Here is a 19,262-nt window from a genome sequence, read left to right as displayed (position 1 = left end):
ACACGTGATCGTACAAAGACTCCCAAGTCCAAGCTTCAAAGGTGCCGAAAAATCGGCCAAACCACGTATTTTTGATCTCCCTCCCTCCCCATTTTTCCATGCAAAAAAGGACCATTTTCTCCCTGGACTTACCCACCCCCCTGGGCTTTTGTCCCAGTGTTCTAACACCCATGCCATGGAACTATCTCTTGAGATTTCTGGTAGAATTTTCCCGGGACCCTGGGGAGGTTTTTCCTGGGTTTTCCTCTGAAGTCTGCTCTTTCCCAACTCCATTTTCTCAAGGATTTCTACAATTTTTCTTACCTTCTCTCCTTTCATTGGGACATCCATCAGAGGTCCCGTTTCTTTGTCCGATGTCGGTCTCTCTGGCTCACAAAAAGTCACCAGTCTGACTCAGTCAAGCAGAGTACTGTTCTACTGACTTTTTAGATTAACTTTTACCTGTTTCCTCCAGATCAGACGGCAGACGGGCTCCTAGAGTTTTCTAGGCTCGTCTCTTCCACCTCCTGACCCCAACTGTGACCGATTTTACCCCCAGACTCCCCCCAAGCCTCGGGTCTCGTGTGTCAGGCAAAACCTTCCGCTTCCCCCTTGATTGCCCGTGTCCCTCGCAGGATGGTGGAACAGCAATCGTGGGGTCGGCACTCACCCCGTGACAGAGTCACGTCTCTCACGCGCGTTCGGTCACGCTTCACTCAACCACACGATACTTTCGGTTCCTTTTCCCACGTGGATTTCTTTGTGCACATTGATTTTCCGAGTGAAAAAAAACCCCTTAGGCTTGGAGACCACTGGATCATTCCGAGTTTGCTGAGAATTGGGCCAATTTTATCCCCCTTGGCTGTGGCTCAGATTTCAGTTCTTGTGAATTTGATTGGTTTTTTGGACTCCAATCCTGCTCGGACCTCTGAAATAAGCGGAGTGCCTTCCAGGCAGGAAGGGGGTCCCAAACCCCAATATCAAATCACATCAGGTTGTCGCCAGATTGTTATAAATGATCAAATCGAGAGCCAAACTTATAAGAAAATTTAGCAAAGATTTATTAATTTGTCTGCAAGATCGAATTTCGGTTGTCAAAAACTACCACAGCCAAGGTCAGCATTGAGCCTGGGATTGGCGCTGGGTAAACACACTGATCTGAGCCCTGGAATGTCTCAGAGTCTCCCCCTGTTCACGAATGCTGCTTTGCACAGCGAGTTCTTATACGGTTTATTCTGCCCGAGGCAGAGATGACCGAATGCTCGTGGTGTCTCTTCACGTGCATAACCGAGGGTTTACATGGGCAGAGGTAGACAAAGATCCAGTCCAGGTGTTGAGATGTTGTCAGAGAACTTTGGAGAATTCAGCATTCACATGCATCAGGGTGGCATCGTGGTAGATGGAATCGTCGAGGCAATAACCACTCTTGAGTGGTCATGGTGGCCCGGGAAAGCTGGCAATTATCACCCTGGAAGCTTCTATTCTTGCATTAATGAACCCGATGTTATCTCAACAAAGTCTGGGAACTAGATATATATGAATGAGACACTGCTCCCGGCCAGGAGTCTAAACATAGTTTGGACTTACAATATTTTATACATGAACAGGATGAATTATCTCTACCATATACTACACCAGGAAAAGCCCTTGCAGCCCCAAAAGATAGGGAATGGAGTGTTCCCCACCAGCATGGTGCTCTGTGTAGAGAATGAAACCCTCTTGGAATGGGAGCCCCTGCATATGCTGGGAAAGATGCCCCTGTCCAGGGTCCTGTGGAGGGAGGAGCTTTGCCCCTTGTCCCCTGCCCATGGCAGTCTCCTTTCCCTCACCACCTGCCCTGGCCTGCCAGGCCAGGAGTACCGGATGTACAACGCTATGATGTCCATTTCTACGCCTCCTTCGCTCTCATCATGCTGTGGCCCAAGCTGCAGCTCAGCCTGCAGTATGACATTGGTGAGTGTCCCCAGAGCCCTGCCTTGCTGCCTTCTCAGGCCTTCACCTGGGGAAGAGACAGAGCCTTGGGCACAGCTGCTGCTGCTGCAGAGATGTGTGCCTTGGAGCCAGCATCCCCCTGCAGCTGCCCTGCTGTGCCCAGCACTTGCAGCCCTGGACTGTTGCTGCCCCAGCAGCTCTGTGCCCAGCACTGGGGATGCCTTCTTTCCATGCTGGGGGTGCCCAGCTGGCTCTGCCTGCCCTGGGGGCGCCCCTGGTCTTCCCAGCTCTGTCCTTGCTTCTTGCAGAGTAGACTTGGAGCTGTTTGCAGACGCCCAGTGGGACATGGGCCACGGGCCATCACTCCAGGCTGAGCAGGGTCCTGCTGGCCTGCAGCAGCTAGGGTCCCGAGGAGCTCCATGTGATGAGTGGGCTGACAAAGAGGAGCCCAAACCAGGGAGGGTCACACAATGGCCTTCAGGGATAGGGGCAAGAGAGGCCACTACTGAGGAAAGGGCACAGGGGCACTGATTGGTGAAACAGAAAAGACTGTGTGTTTGCAGAAAAGCTTTATTGAGAGAATAAAGATGTGAAGCAGGTGCAGAAGCAGGTGCTGAAGGAGGTGCTGAAGGAGGTGCTGAAGGAGATGCTGAAGCAAGAGGATGGGCTACAACCAGGCACTTCATCTTCTCTGGGAGCTCCAATGGTACCAGCCCTCAATCCATCAGATCTTACTTGCGCCAGAATGTGTTGTAGCCAACCCTGAGGTGACAAAGACAGACGAAATATAAAAGTGGGATATGAGAGTGCCCCAGTGCCCACCCAGCCCTGTATCCTCCCAAAACATTTGCACCTTGTCAGGACACCCAGGCAAGCTGTGCACAAGCACCCTCTCCTCCCTCACTTTCACACTGGCAGCAGCTCTGCCAAATGCTGACTACCACAGGCTGGGAGCACCCCTCTTCATCCCCACCCTGGGCCATTCAGGATTCCTTCTTAGGCCTTGGGCTTTGGAAATGCCTCTCAAGTGGCAAAGCTTCCCTTGAGCTTGTCACATACACTTTGCACACCAAGTCCTTCTGCTGCCTTATCAAGGAAAACAATACTCCAAAAGCCTTTTGGAGTTACTTACCTGTATCACAGCCCAAGTGGAACAGTGTTATCATTACTGGAACTGTGAAAAATTCCTGTAGTTACCATCTCACACTACATCCAGGATGAAGACTGACTGATGACTAAGGTCAATCATCCCATGACTTGACCACAGCATTCCTAAGTGAGGCTTCTCAGTGCCAGCCTGGATCTAGAATTAAGTCACTGCCATAACTGCGGTAAACCCTCCCAAATCACCTTATCAATGTTGAATTAGTCAATGGTTAAGTGCAGCCATGACCTGCAGACAGAAACCATTGAGCAGGTCTGAGACTGAGAGCAGAACCAGCTGCAGCTCAGATCCATCAGTAGTTTAGAAAGCAGAGGGCACCTTCCTGAATTTCTGATTCATTTTAATGGTCTCACTTCTCCTTCTCCATCTCTTGCCTCCACGTAAATCATTCTACATTGCTTCTAACCCGTTTTTTCCTTCCAACGTTTCACCCCTGCACAAAGCAATCAAGCGAACCTTGCCACAGAGATTTGCTAAGTCCTGTTTTTGCAAACAGATATTAAAACTCCTTTTGCCAATGCCTGTGAGAGTGACTCCTAAATGACCAAAAGCACTCATTTGTGACAGCCCCAACCCCTCAGGAGTGCACAGGGGACGTGTGCAGGGCAGGGATAGAGAGCTCACAAGGTGGATTTCCAGTCGTTTGCGAGATCCTCTGAGTGTAATCTCAGCAGCCACATGGTCTTCAAAACTTCCTTTCCATCCTTATCCACAAAGCACTGGCCCGTGAAAACAGTGATGGTATCTGTGGGGACAGGACAGGAGGTGGAGGGGAGCGTGGCCGAGGTGGCAGGTCAGTGGCTGCCCCAGCACAGGGGACAGTAGACCCCTGCTGCTCCCGGCCTCTGAGCACAAAGGGGATGGGGAAAGCAGCAGGAGGGCTCACAGGGCTGGGGTGTCACACGGACATGGGCAGGCAGTGCAGGCTCCAGCCCCTGCTGCCCCTCCTGCAGCCTGGCACTGGGAGCTGGCAGCAACCGAGGAGCTCCAGGGGCAGGGATGGGGGAGCTGCAGGGAGGGAGAGCAGTGGGGATAGTGCAGGTGAAGGCAGGGAATCAGCAAGGACACTGCAGGGAGGGCAGAGGAGAGGTCTGGTGACACAACAACGATGCTTAGAAAAGACAAAATACCTGAAAAGGTCCAATGGACAGTGAAACCAAAGGTGGGCTGGCTCTGATGGGGGAGCTGCTGGGACCCCACCAGAGGTGATTTCTTGATCTCTGATGAGGAAGCTTTGAGGTACATGCCAGTGAAGTCACCGTTTTCATTAACTTCATAAATGGTCATGTTGGAGCCCAGGTCATTCTGCCATTGCCCAGTCAGCTTACACTGGAGAGGAAAGAATTCAGCACTTGTGCCACAGCACAGCCTGCAGCCACAGCCCCCTGCCCACCCCACCCTGTACAACCCACCCCTGATGGTACCTGCTGTGTAGCCTGGAGACCGTGAGCCCCTAGGGCCAGGAAGAGCATGAGGAGAAAGGGAGTTGCTTGCACCATCTCTGCAGCAGGCAGGCAGCTGATGGACCTGGGGATGTGCTCCTTGCTGCTCTCTGCTGATGCTCCTGCTCCCTCTCCTTTTTATTGGTGCCAGATGGGTGTGTGGCAGCTCTGGGCAAGACGTTGTGCAATATAGGTGTTCCCAAATGTATCAGCTATCAGAGGGGCTGGTGACAGCTGATATTCCCAGAATGCCTTTGTTCCAAGATAAATGCAGGTGGACAGCCCAGGTGACAACCTCCAGTATTGTGGTGCCACAGTACCCCTCCAGTGTCACTTTCATATTTTCGGGAAAATCCCTGTGCCCAGGATTTTTCTGCTGGGAATCTGAGAAACCTCAGAGAAAAAGAAACCCAACAATTATCTCATTTGTTACTCCTCCGTTTGGTTCCCATGGAATGTGGTTGGGGATTGTTCACCAACAGGTGATGGTTACATTGGGTTTCTGGTATGAGTGGTTTTGACTGATTTGTCAATCAGTGCCAAGGTGTGTCGAGGCTGTGGAAAGAGTCACGAGTTTCAGTATTATCTCTTTAGCATCTGTAAGGATTCTTTCTGTATTCTTTAATAAAGTTTAGTGTACTATTCTTTCGTACAATGTAGTATCATAAAATAATAAATTAGCCTTCTAAGAGCATGGAGTCAGATTTATCATTCCTTCCTGCCATGAGGGTCACCACAAATACAAGAAGTGGTGAGTCCAGATGTTAGCTGCAGCCTGGACCTGAAGAACCAAGACCCTGAAATCAGGAGGAGTTCACAGCCCAGGCTCAACACACGAGGATCTGTTGAATCCTCTCGGGAAGTATCCGGAGACCCTTTGTGGAGCCACGGGACAGCCTCTAGGACACCGTGAATCCTGAGCAGCCTGCTGACACTGGACACTGTTCCAAGGTTCTGCTAGCTCTTCTGTGGAAATCCTTAAAATCAGAAGGTTTTGGGAAAGCTGCAAAAGGCAGGCTTCAGAGTGAGCAGAACTCTGATTAGAGTAAAGAGCAGCCATAAGATAGGTCAGCAGTAATGCGGGCTTGGCCGGGTTTCGGCGTATCCCCGGCGGGCTGCCATGGGTCCGGATAGCGCAGTCCTGTTCAGCACAGCCTGTCCGAATTCCCAAGCAGCTCCCAGCCCACAGGCGACCTTCACAAGCTCAGCTCTTAAGTGACATCAGCTCTTTAGTGATTATCAGCTCATTTATGATTTCAGCTCTTTTGCTTGCTAAGTTCCTTAGGCAGACAAAGGGAGAGAGAGGGGAAGGCTGTATAAGATTCCACAGAGATGTCTTTTTTGAAGTCATCTGTGAAGGTTCTCAGGGACAGCTCTTCTGCCAAACTGGGCAAAAGTAGCTTCTTTACATAGGATAGAGGAGTTTTAGAAATTGTCCAAAAGCAGCGGTCAAGAAGAAAGTGACCTTTAATTTTAGAGAGAGATAAGGAAGGGTCCGACGGAGGAAGAGGGGCTTCTTAGGTCCAGTCATCATCACTAGGCATTTCTGTCTTAGGCTGCTGAACTCCAGGGAGGCATTGCAGGCCCTGTGCCAGCTACATATCCTCGTCTGTTGAAGCTTCCGGATAGTGGATGGTTGGAAGCAGGGTGGGATGTGTATGACAAGAAGGGGGGAAACCCGGAAACTGGTGGCACGAGTGAAAAAGAACAGCTGAAATGTGGTGGGTGGGTTGCATAAAAGACAACAGCACGGACCCCTGGCTTGGCGCGACACATGAGATTAAGGGATTTTTAAAGGCTCAAAAGCACTTGAAAGTCACCAAGTTGAGAGTCACAGTGATAAAGTGATACTGAAAATGACCATTTAGCAGAAAATGGCGCTCAGAGGTGGCAGGGGACAGTGGATAGCAGGAGGGCTGCCGGCAGTGGCTTTTGCCGAAAGAATGGAGTTTCCAGGCCAGGGGCACGGTGCTGAGGTTGTGCGTGGCGCTGTTGGCGGTCAGAGACTGACTGGAGTGTGAGGTCCCCTGCAGCTCCTCTGTGGGAGCCGACTGTGGGATTGGGATGCCACAGGGGTGATGGTGCCTGGAGGAGGTGGGCGTGCTGCCGGCAGCAGCTCTAGCCAAGTAAGCGGGGTTTCCAGGCTGGGGACTGTGCAGGCCCACATGGGTGGTAGTGAGCCAAGAGCGTCTGGCGCTGTGGCTTTCAACAGTTCTGACCAAACTGAGGGTGACCACGGCCTCCAGACCCACTGGAGCTCAGGGCTGCTTTTGCAAAGGCTGCACTGAAGGACCAAAGAGTTTGGGGACATGGGACCACTGGCCCCGAGTGCCTTTGAACTTGATGCTGCCGGCGATGGAGGAATTAGGCCATGGAGCAGCAGGTCTGGGCTGCTGGCAACTGGACATCCGCTTAGATGCAGTGCCACAAGAGTAGCAGGCAGGCTCAGATGTGTGCAAATCACAGCAGCCACAAGCCTGACATCAGTGCCATGGGATGTGTTACTAGTCCCCAAGCAGCAGGTCTTGTTGAATCCCAAAGCTGAGGGAGAGGCAGGACATGTCACAAATCATTGTAATTGTGCCACCACAGCCCGCAGCGACTCGGGACTGCTGGGGTGGCCGGAGGCAGCTGCGCCCCACGGGGCTGGCTGGGGCATCCAGCTGCAGGAACTGCCCTGCGATATACATCAGTGTAGAGCCGAGCGAAAACGGGAGCACCGCGTGAGCGGCTTAGCAGCTGCTTCCACTGGGATTCAGAGAATATGATTTGCTTTGACTTTCCAAGAGGAAGGCAAAGCTTCTTCTTTCTTTTTCTCCCTTTTCCTTCCTCCTTTCTCTCCTTTTAAGTAAGCTAAGAGACAGGTTTGTGACGGTGTTGCCCGAGGTCTTAAGATGAGGGAAGAGATGAGAATGTTGACTCTATGTTTCAGAAGGTTTGAGTTATGATTTTATGATATATATTATATTAAAACTGCACAAAAAGAATAGAAGAAAGGACTTCATCAGAAGGCTAACTAAGAATATAAAAAGAAAGAAAGATAACAAAAGCTTGTGTCTCTCACAGAGAGTCCGAGCCAGCTGACTCTGCTTGGCCAATCATTAGAAACAACTACATGAGACTAATCACAGATCCACCTGCTGCATTCCACAGCAGCAGATAATCATTGTTTACATTTCGATTTTAAGACATCTCAGCTTCTCAGGAGAAAATATCCTAAGGAAAGGATTTTTCCGAAAATATATGGCTACACATGTTCTGTCAAGAGAACTAGTAGTCATCTCAAAGCAGAGGTGTAAAAGGGGTAGAGAATACCATGACCTGTTTATTTACTCTTTGAGCAGTGCATTTGTAGAGATTTCTTCTTCACTGTCACATATTTAGATGTTGTACATCACTGGTCAGTTTTGTGTGCAGATCCAGCTGTCATTGATGTTGTGGGGTGGGTTGGGAAGCATCTGCTGACATTCCACATTCATTAGTGCCTTTGAAATCACTTCATTTGGGAACTTGCAAGGCCTTCCAAGGAAAGCACTTCCAAGGAAAGCACTTCCAAGGAAAGGGTGCGTTACAGAGATTTTGCACACAAATGCTTTTGGCAGCATGACATCATAGTAGCATCAGAGCGAAGCTATTCTCTCTATGTGGGCGGACTGATGCAGTGCCTAATTGTGTTAAACAGTTTGGACAGTTCAAAGACTAGTTTGATGGGAATTTGTTGTGTTGTGTTTCTAAGTGCTGCTCATTAGATCAGAAATCCTCTTAAAATTTTACCTGGCAATGGAGGAGAGATAGCTTCTTGTTTGAGTGGCTGGGAGAAGGAGACTTGGGTTTAGTGTTTGTATTGCCCTCTCGTGAGAGGATGCAGCGAGTCTACCTTGCCTTGGAAGAGTAGAGGTATAAGGTAAGACGTGTTGATGTGTGCCATGAACAACATTGAAAGTTTAAAGCTTTAGCACCCCTTCATTGCTTAGCCTTCAGTGGCTGCTAGGACGTTGTGAGAGTCTGGCTGAATTTTTCCTCATCTGCATCACGACTGTCATTGGGGGGACCACTGAAGATAAGACCCCCTCTGTCTAGAATCTCTGGCTCTGAAGGAGAAAGTCACACGCTAAAGGCCATGGGATCTGAAAGCTCAGTGTTAAGTTATTGCTGTCACAGGTTTGTTTGCTGTATGCTAAGAAGGGGGCACAGTGCCATGTTTGCAACAATAGCTATTGAAGGTGTCCCACCTCTCGGCCTGGCTGGACTTCTGCTGAGTTTCGGGCGGTCTCCCACAGAAGACCCTCACCTGTTTTACAATTACCATGACAGACAGACTGAGATGTAAGAAGCCTCTCCACCAAGGATTGAGACATGAAACTCCTAAAAGGCCCCTCTCCTCCTTCCAAGGACTGAGAACAGAAATCCCCAACCCGGGGGAGGTCTGTGGGGGAGGCAAGCTGGCCATAGCGAGATGTTTGCCTGCAGGTTGTGACCACTGGACCAAGAAAACAATGATTCTTGCCTGCTGCATAGCTTGGACTCTGTGTACCCCCCTTTCTATTCTTCCGCCCTGAAGACCTTTGTTTCGGTTACAAAATTTATTCTCCCTTTCCCAACAAAAAAGAGAATAATTGTGGTGCAAATGAACTCTGCCTTTGAGTCAGTGAGCAGCAAGGGGTGGAGCTTTCTGTGTTGCTGCTCAGTGGCTGATTAGAAGAGGTCTCTAGGGAGCGCGGCGACCCGGAGCGGGCAAACAGGGGTGTGGTGTCTCTGGGGCGTATGCAAGGCAGTTTGTGCGGCAGTTCACACAGACAGGGCAAGGAGGCAGGGTTGCCAGCTTTCTTGCTAGTAAGGAATCCTCTGTGTTGTTTGAGGTCTTTCTGCTGACTAGTTGTGTTTGAGGTGTCTGTCAGTAATGGCTTCTACACGGTCAAAAACTGGCTGTTATAAGTGTAAGTGACCAAGTCGAGCCCTCCAAAAAAAATATGTCTGTACAGACCCATCAGTGCCCAGAGTGTTTGAGCTTATCGGTGGCTTCAGGGAGTGTTGTGGAGGAGACCTGCCTGCGGTGTGAACAAGTGAACGACCTCCTTTCACTGGTGGCTGAGCTTAGGGAGGAAGTTGAAAGGTTAAGCAGTATCAGGGAAAGTGAAAGGGAAATAGACTGGTGGAGCTCAGCCCTTCCATCTTTAAGGGAGGCCTCTGACCAAGAGACTGAGGACTTTTGTGCCTCCCGCTCTCAGGCAATAGAAGGGCACCTGGGAGATGAAGAGGAGTGGAAATGGATCCCCATTCAGGGAAGTAATAACAAAAACTCCTCCCCATCCACATCATCCAGCCAGGTACTACTTCAGAATAGGTATGAGGTCCTGGATCTAGAGACCCAACTAGATGATTTAGGAGAAAATTGTCTCCCCAGTGAACCCCCCAAGTATGATTCATCTGTAAGATGGATCACTACCTCTAACACCAAGAAGAAAAGAAGGGTAATTGTAGTAGGTGATTCCCTTCTGAAGTGAACTGAGGGCCCCATATATTGACCAGACCCATCCCACAGGGAGGTCTGTTGCCTCCCTGGGGCCTGGGTACAAAATATCACTGAGAGACCTCTTGGGCTGATTCAGCCCTCTGACTATAACCCACTGCTGATACTCCAGGCTGGCAGTGATGAGATTGAAAAGAGGAGTGTCAAGACAATTAGAAAGGACTTCAGGGTACTGGGTCAGGTAGTTGATAGGGCAGGAGCACAGGTAAGGTTCTGCTCAGTCCCTTTGGTGGCGGCGGAAAATGATGAAAGAAATGAGAATCCGCATCATCAACAACTGGCTTAAGGGTAGGTGTCATCGGCAAAATTTTGGAATCTTTGATCATGGGGAATCTTTTACAGCATCTGCTCTGCTGGAACCAGATGGGTACATCTCTCAGTTAAGGGCAAAAGGTTTTTAGCTCATGAACTGGCAGACCTCATTGAGAGGGCTTTAAACTAGGTTTGAACGGGGAAGGGGAAGCAGCTGAGCTAGGTGGAAGCAGGCCCAAGGGTTGCAAGGCTAAGTTAGGGGTGAAGTCAGCAGCCCAGCTGAGGTGCGTGTATGCCAATGCACACAGTTTGGGCAACAAACAAGAAGAGCTGGAGGCCATGGTGCAACTGCAGAGCTGTGATGTAGTTGCCATCACGGAAACATGGTGGGATGACTCACATAGCTGGAATACTGCACTGCACAGATACAAGCTCCTCAGAAGAGAAAGAAAAGGAAGAAGAGGAAGAGGCGTGGCCCTTTCTATTAAGCAGACTTTTGATGCCGTAGAAATTGAAACTAAGGAAGATGTTGTTGAATGTCTATGGGTAAGAATTAAGGGGAAGGCCAACAAGGCTGACACCCTTCTGGGAGTCTGCTATCGTCCACCCAACCAGGAAGAAGAGGTAGATGACTTATTCTATAAGCAATTAGGTAATGTTTCAAGATCATCAGCCCTTGTTCTTGTGGGTGACTTCAACCTACCAGACATCTGCTGGGAACTTAAAACAGCAGTAAAGAGGCAGCCCGGAAATTCTTAGAATATATGGAGGACAACTGCTTGTTGCAGCTAGTGGGGAAACTCACCAGGAGAGGGACTATGTTAGATCTTATGTTTGCAAGTAGAGATGGGCTGGTGGGAGATGTGGTGGTTGGAGGTCGCTTGGGTTAGAGTGATCCTGAAATAATAGAGTTCTCAATATTTGGTGAAGTCAGGAGGAGCACCAGTAAGACTCTTACATTGTGCTTCTGGAAGGCAGACTTTGGCCTGTTTAGGAGATTTATTCAGAGCGTCCCTTGGGAAACAGTCCTTAAAAACAAAGGAGTTCAGCAAAGGTGGGCATGCCTCATAAAAGAGGTCTTGAGGGCACAGGAACTGACTGTCCCTGTGTGCTGAAAGATCAGTCAACGGGGTAAACGTCCAGCCTGGATGGGCAAGGAGGTTTTGGAGGAACTTCAGAATTAAAAGAGGATGATGTATCAGTGTTGGAAGGAGGGTCACGTCTCTAAGGAAGTATTCAAGAAGGCTGCTGGAGCATGCAGAAAAAGTCAGGGAGGCCAAAGCTCATTTTGAACTTAGAATGGCGACTTCTGTAAAGGATAATAAAAAATGTTTTTACATATACATTAATGCTAGAAGGAAGGGTAAGTCCAGCCTTTGTTCTTTATTGGACAAGGGAGGGAACTTAGTGTCTGCAGATGAGGAGAAGGCAGAAGTGCTTAATTGCCTCAGTTTTTAGTGGGAAGGTGACTTGCCCTCAAGACACCTGCCCACCTGGACTGGTGGATGCTGTCAGGGAGCAGAATGGTCCTCCCATTATCCAAGAGGAGGCAGTCAAACAACTACAGAAATGCTTGGATGTTCATAAATCTATTGGACCAGATGGAATCCACCCCAGCGTAATCAGAGGGCTGGCAAATTAGCTTGCAAAGCCACTCTCCATCATTTACCAACAGTCCTGGCTCACTGGTGAGGTTCCAGATGACTGGAAGCTGGACAATGTGCAAAGTAGGATCCTGGTAATTTTAAACCAGTCAGCCTGACCTCAGTACCTGGCAAGATAATGCAACAGTTTATATTAAGTGCCATCACACAGAATTTACAGGATGGCCAGGGTATCAGACCCAGCCAGCATGGGTTTAGGAGGGTGTCCTGGGGTGACGTTATGATGCTTGTATATCCCCATTCATCTGTTCTGTGCCTTTAAGACCGGCTCTGAAGAGTGGAAGTTTTGTTTGGGTTTCTCTTATCAGGCACACAGAGACAAGCGGTACATAAGGCTGTTTTTTAATTTCAGCTTCAGCTTGCTGCTTTTGCTTGCTCTCTTTTTCTGCTCTTGCTTCTGCTCTGCTTTCTGCCTCTGCTTATTAGCTAGTTCTAGCTAAACAGTCCACATTGCTTCCTGGACTGTTTCTCCTCTCCTGTTCCTGTGACCATCTCGAACCTGCTCCGGACTGGGACCCGGGAACACCGAAGGTTTGGCTGCAGCAGCTGGCCCAGCGCTGGAGGGACTGAGAACAGAGCAACCACCCCCTGAAAGAGACTTTCTGATTTTGCCATCTTTCTCAGAGCGGTATCATCGGGTATTGTTCATTTTGTGTGCTGGGGGGTGTGGGGACAGTCAAATAAACAGGTTCTTTCCACCTCTCTCCGAGGAATTTTTTCCCGAACCGGTTGGGGGGAGGGGCCGTGTGGGTTTCGCTTTCTGGAGGGGCCCTCCTTTGCAGATTCTTTAACAAATTTGCCCTAAACCAGCACAGAGGGGTAGGTCATGTTTAACCAACCTGGTCACCTTTTATGACCAGGTAACCCACCTAGTGGATGGAGGGAAGGCTGTAGATGTTGTTTAGTTGGATTTCAGCAAGGCCTTTGACACTGTCTCCCACAGCATACTCCTAGACAAGCTAGCAGCCCGTGGCTTGGACAGGAGCACTCTTTGCTGGGTTAAGGACTGGCTCCATGACTGGGCCCAGAGTGGTGGTGAATGGTGCTGCATCCAGCTGGTGGCCAGTCACCAGTGGTGTCCCTCTGGGGTCTGTGCTGGGGCCAGTCCTGTTTAATATTTTATTGATTACATGGATGAGGGTTTAGAGTACTTCATTAGCAAATTTGCAGATGACACTAAGCTGGGAGCATGTGTCGATCTCTTACCCAGGGCTCTGCAGAGGGACTTTGAACAGTTGGATGTATGGGCAGAATCTAATGGGATGAAGTTCGCAGCGATCAGGCTAGAAGGATGTCCCAGCTAGACAGCTGGCAACCGCTAGCAGCACAGGGCACACTTAAGCGGATAGCGGGGCTTTGGGTCAGCGCCTCAGGCAATCGCCCAGCGTTACAGCTGGCGATGTTGCCAGGTGCAGGACGAGGCTGACTAAGAGCTACAACCAGCAGAATTAGAGGGTGGACTCCAACTGTGGTGCATCCCACCTTTAATGAATCCCAGCAAAACCAGCAGCATAAGTCCTGGAGGGAGGAATTACAGCAGGTTTTAATGAGGGAGGGATACAAAGGAGGAGTCAGTCTCTGGACCAATGAAGACACTGTGGGGAGTGGGATCCAGGGGACTGGCATTAGGAAAGCACCAATAGGAACAATTTGAAGGAGGGGCCCCGGCCCCTGAGCCAATCATTCAGCTCTCCAGCTGGAAGCTTCTAGTAATAAAGGAGGGAGTGGAGAGTGACTGGCAGGGCACCGGGGAGGGGTTGAGGAAGGATACATTTGGTTACTAAGACAACCAGGCTAGAGCTGAGCTAACTGACAATAGCTGGGAAGGAGGGAGGAGTTGGGGCAGAACCATTACAAAAGAGGGGCAAACAGAACATTCCAACTTAACACAGGACAACAGAAGTTCAATAAGTCCAAGTGCCAAGTCCTGCACTTTGGCCACAATAACCCCCTGCAATGTTATAGGCTGGGGATGGTGTGGCTGGACAGTGCTCAGGAGGAAAGGGACCTGGGGCTGCTGGTTGACAGTCGGCTGAACATGAGCCAGCAGTGCGCCCAGGTGGCCAAGAAGGCCAATGGCATCCTGGCTAGTATCAGGAATAGTGTGGCCAGCAGGAGCAGGGAGGTCATTCTTCCCCTGTACTAGGCACTGGTGAGGCCACACCTTGAGTATTGCGTCCAGTTCTGGGCCCCTCAGTTTGGGAGGGACACTGAGATTCTTGAGCATGTCCAAAGGAGAGCAACGAGGCTGGTGAGGGGCTTGGAGCACAAGCCGTATGAAGAACGACTGAGGGAGCTGGAGTTGTTCAGCCTGCAGAAAAGGAGACTCAGAGGTGACCTTATCACTCTCTTCAACTTCCTGAAGGGTGGCTGTGGTAAGCTGGGGATCGGTCTCTTTCTCCAGACAACAACAGACAGAACCAGAGAACACAGTCTCAAGCTGCACCAAGGGAGGTACAGGCTAGAATTAAGGAGGAAGTTTTTCACAGAAAGAGGGGTCAAATACTGGAATCATCTACCCAGGTCAGTGGTGGAGTCACCATCCCTTGATGTGTTTAAAAAAAACACATGGTGTGGCACTTTATGCCATGATCTAGTTGAAGTGTTAAAACATGGGTTGGACTTGATGATCTTAAAAATCTCTTCCAACCTAGAAATTCTGTGATTCTGTGATCCTGCGATCTCCCCAGCGTAACAGGCGGATCCTCAACTGGACTGGAGCAGAGGACTTCGTCTCTGTGTTGGTAGCTACATCCCCCCTGCACTTCTCTGTCTTTCTTTATCTTTTTCTCTCCCTTAATCCCTCTATCGCATTTTTGCTGTGGTTATTTCAATAAAGCAGCCTTTGTTTTGATTATCACTGCAAACCCGCTTGTACCGTGTTGATTTTTGCACCCTGAGGTCACTCCTGTGAACCATCAGGTCATCCGTTCACTAGGACGGATCCCGACACAAGTGCCTCAGTGTTTTCACCGTTCTGGGGGGAGAAGGGAACAACAAAAATTTCCCTGTTTTGTGCCTTCCCAGCCTAGTAAGGTAAGGGATGGGGGATGAGAGTCCAATACAGTCTATCTTTAACCTTTCCTTTAAAACAACACTGTCTGATCCCACCCCAAAGGCACAGAGGGTCAAATACTACCTAGAAGGGGCATGGTAGTAACAAACAGTAAATATCCTACTATTCTCTTCCCAAAAGAGATCTGAGTAGTCTTTTGCATGTATATGCCAGTGTATCTATAGGTACATGTGTACCAAAGTGTGTGAATCTGCACATGCAATACATGTGTGCTCTGAGTGCACCAGCACAAGTACCAAAGTGTATGCATGTTGTGTGCATTATTATGTGCCTCTGTGTTAAATTTTCCTCTCACGTATAACTATATTAGTACACAGTCCTTTGTTTGTGAGTGTTCACAGGCTCTGAGAGTGTAAACACAGCCCTGTGTATGATATCTGTCTTGATAACATTATCCATATTAGTGTACACAGATTTACAAGCTTGTGTTAATGTACACAATTCTATGCACAAGCAAGTCTTGTGCATGTGTGCACTGGTAGAGATTGTACATAAGTGAGTGTCTCTGCAGCAATCGTGTGCTACAGTGTGCAAATAGAGCATGCACAGCTCTGTGTGTGTGAGCAAGTATGTGCTGCTGACAGGTACCTCTGTGTGCCAAGGCTCTATACCTGTATACAAATACCTGTGTGTATCTACTAGTTGTGCACATGCCCTTACATGGTAACACAGGCTGAGCACGCCCAGAAACACGGCTCTAGATGCACAGCTCCCTGCATTCGGCTGCTGTCTCACCTGGGAAAACAGACGTGTGTGTTTGTGTGTGTCAGCATGTACGTATCACTACTGAGCTCTACTGACCAGAGGAGCCCCTAACTCCCTGTGTACAGTATGAGGAATTCAACTTAATTTATAACAGTAATACAAACCAACCCATTCAAAACACTGTCATCTACATTCTTACTTTGTGGTCCTAATGTTGTTGTGGACCTGCTAAAATGTATAAAAGTGAACTGTACTTTGTAACAAAGACAAGTAAAAGCCTCACAATCACTCTAAGTGCTTTAAATAACTGATCAACTAACATTTTTGGACAAAAATTTAACTTGGATTAGTCATTAATGTAATTGTGCTGTGAAAATTACAAGTATCTGTTAAGGGGAGGAACAACGAAAAACATTAAAATGATTCACCTAAAACTGAAGTAGAGTTAAAACCAGAGGGCAAGACCAGGTTGGCCCCTGTACTCACCACCAAGAAGACGATTATAACCGTGCTGCAGGCAGCAAGCCTGTAGGCATGGGAGGTGGGGGTAAAAGCCATACTGGACCTCTGTTCAAAAATTGCACCAATCATTTCACTTAAAACCCTCTTCCATTGCCTTCACCCACATTAACAGATGCTACTAAAAATAAGTTAATTCCTTGAGCCACATAACTTATGAAATAGAAAAGGAGGATTGCTATAGATCAATAATAAGATGATTTGCTCTGGCAACTAAACTATAACTATTGTGTGAATATTAGGAAAAGCTTTAGTGATGTACAGTTTTGTAGTTTAAATGTCCTCGGTTCTCCCCATAATTCCCTTTCCCCCTGTATTGTGAACATCAGACAGATGAGCTTTTCTAGGACAGGGATAAAGAAGGCTGCACTTGTGTCCCTTGCATGGAGCAGTTGGGAATGGAAAAGTTGGTGCTTTGGGGGTGTGGCATGGCAACACCTGACCTCCAATCAATTGACAAGAAAGCAATTTCCACTGATAAATGGCAAAGAGGAGCTGACTGACAGACTTTGGGAGGGGCCAGGGCTGGCTGATGCAAACCCCAGGAGTACAAAAGACTGAGCATCCATCTTGAAGATGAGCTGGCCACATGATATCCATGAGGGGCAGCTCCCAGCACTGCAGCTTTTTCCTTACGTAGTCCTTTGTTATAGTTTTGTGAAGGTTTAATAAACCTTTTTGAATTTTCAAAGTGAGCGGTCGTCTCTCACAGAGTTATTAAGAACTGAAGTGATTTATCCCTTTTCATGTGCTCCACTGCCTGCCCCCTGGCGCCAGCAGGGAGGGGGCCATGGTACCAGAGCAGGGCCCGCTTCTTGGGCTCAGATTGTCACTGTCCAGGGAGCCGGGTCTCCCCTGGGGATTGTATCTGCCACAGGCCCTGCTGGGGCAGAGCCCGTCAGAATGTGCAGTGTCACCCCAGGACAACTACAGCATCCGTGTGCCTGAGTGCACCACTCCAATATCCTCACACACACATTCACCCACACCCTCTTCTTTCCCTGCAGCACAGCTGCCCACCTCACCCAGCCCAATGCCTGCAGGAGAGAGGTCTCCTGTGCCTCTGGGCAAGGTACCAGCTGCATTTTGGGATGGCTGGGCAGCCTGCACGCTCTCAGAGCCCCGAGTGCAGAGAGATGGGGGTATTGGGCTTGGTGCTCATGTGAACCCCTCAGGCTCGGTCCAGAGCACAAATAAATTTTCCATGAGGAAAAGAATAACACTGCTTATTGGGTCAGTTCTCCCTAAATAGCACTTCAAGAAAATAACAGGGGGGAGTGGAAAAGCCTTGTTCCCCAAAAAGCTTTGTAAACATTTCACTTGGTAGAACAATGTTGAACTACATTCCATCTTCCTCATGGGGTTGCTGACAGCTCGTCCAGCTAGTGCATCTCCAAAAACACTACTCTCCTGTTGGGAATCTAGCTGACTAGAGACTGGAAAAGTACAAAGCTTTGGCTAATTCTAAGTCCTGTGTCGGATCTCAAGATCTCAGTCCTGAGATCTTGAGCCTCCGAGACCAGCTTGGGGGTCTCGGGAGTCCTGGAATGTTGCCAGAAGTGTCTGGTGGCTGGACTTTAACCCTACACAGGAGACGACAAGGATGAGGGCTTCACAGGGTGAAGGGTGAAAAGATTAGTTAATTAGAGAGTGAGACACAAGGTTTAGGATTTATGTACAGGGGGGTTTGGAGGAGTAAGATGGAGGAATTGGGGTGTGTCCTGTCCTCCTTCTGTTCCTCTTCTCCTCCATCTTCTTTGGCCACGGTGGCACCTTTGGATTGGTTAGTACTGAGAGTACACCGAGTTATAAGAATAGATGGTATTGGGGAAAAATGATAAATATTGTATACGTCACAATGAGTATAAAGATAGGTGCCTGCCCCGGAGGGCAGAGACAGTGTGCCCATGGCTGACTGCTGAGCGGATCTTTGTTAGGCTGAAAGAACATCTTTTAGATAAACAATTAATAAACATAAAACCAGAAAGAAGAACTGAAGCCTCTTCTCGTCCTTCGACACGCGGGCTGCCCCAAGGCCACCCCCGGGCCTTCCAGGCCCCTCAAACAGCCGAGATAAACTGGACACTCGGCGTCCCTGGACGGACTCGAACTACCACAACCTTTCGGGGGGAGATAAACCGGACACTTGGCGTCCCTGGACGGACTTGAATCACCAAAACCTTTCGGGGGGATAAACCGGACATTTGGCTTCCACTGGGTGAGCTCTGACCACCACAACCTTTCGGGGGGGGCACCACCACCACCTTCAAAGCCCTGAAGAAAAAGAGAGAGAAGAAGAAAACAAAAAGCCAACAGAGATTGCAAAAAAAAACAGCAGTCACTGAGAATTCCACCTCTCAGTTTCTGCCGAAGACAATCGTAGCAGAGCAGCCCAGACTGGAACCAGAAGGCGCCCTGGAACCACTTCTCGCGATCTGCTGGACAGTGATCGAGACGTCCAGACTGCTCTGGCGACAGATTCGGTAAGAAAGCCTGAAAAAATAAGAACATGGGGGCACACCTTCCCAGGAACAACGGGAAACCTTCCCAGGAACAACGGGAAATTTTGTCCACCTTATAAGGTGTGACACAAACATACACAAAAAAAAAAAAAAAATTAGCTCTGGCCTTAAAAGGCCAGGAAGGAAGACCCCGAGACGCAGCAGACGTCCGGGGGGGGGGGCCCTCAAAAGAGGGGGGAGCAAGACTCCGGAAAAGATTAGCTCTGGCCTTAAGAAGCCAGGGGGAAATGCTCTTGGAGAAAAAGAGCAAGAAATATTATTAAAACACCCGGTCCCAAAACCCAGAAACCCTGGGAAACTCCCAAAAAGCGTCCTGAAAGCCCAGAGAGCATGGAGGACTCAGGAGCAGAGGGAGAGCAGGGGGGGGAGAAGAGGGGACCGGGGAAGGCGCTTTCTCGCGGCAGCCAGGCAGCGGCGGAGCAGGCGGGGAGCGCGGCTGAAGAAAAAACAAGAGACGCGTGTTCAGATACGGCTTT

General features: G+C 49.3%; 1 pseudogene; it reads right to left on the bottom strand.

Moving 5' to 3' along the window:
* Positions 1 to 2,570: 2,570 nt before the first annotated feature.
* Positions 2,571 to 19,262, bottom strand: part of LOC141727174 (avidin-like) — a 49,486-nt pseudogene continuing 32,794 nt past the window's right edge.

The sequence above is a fragment of the Zonotrichia albicollis genome, chromosome Z, assembly GCF_047830755.1.
Source record: "Zonotrichia albicollis isolate bZonAlb1 chromosome Z, bZonAlb1.hap1, whole genome shotgun sequence".
NCBI classification, from domain to species: Eukaryota; Metazoa; Chordata; class Aves; order Passeriformes; family Passerellidae; genus Zonotrichia; species Zonotrichia albicollis.
The sequence above is the reverse complement of the archived record's forward strand: the minus strand, read 5'-3'. Positions and strand labels throughout refer to the sequence as shown.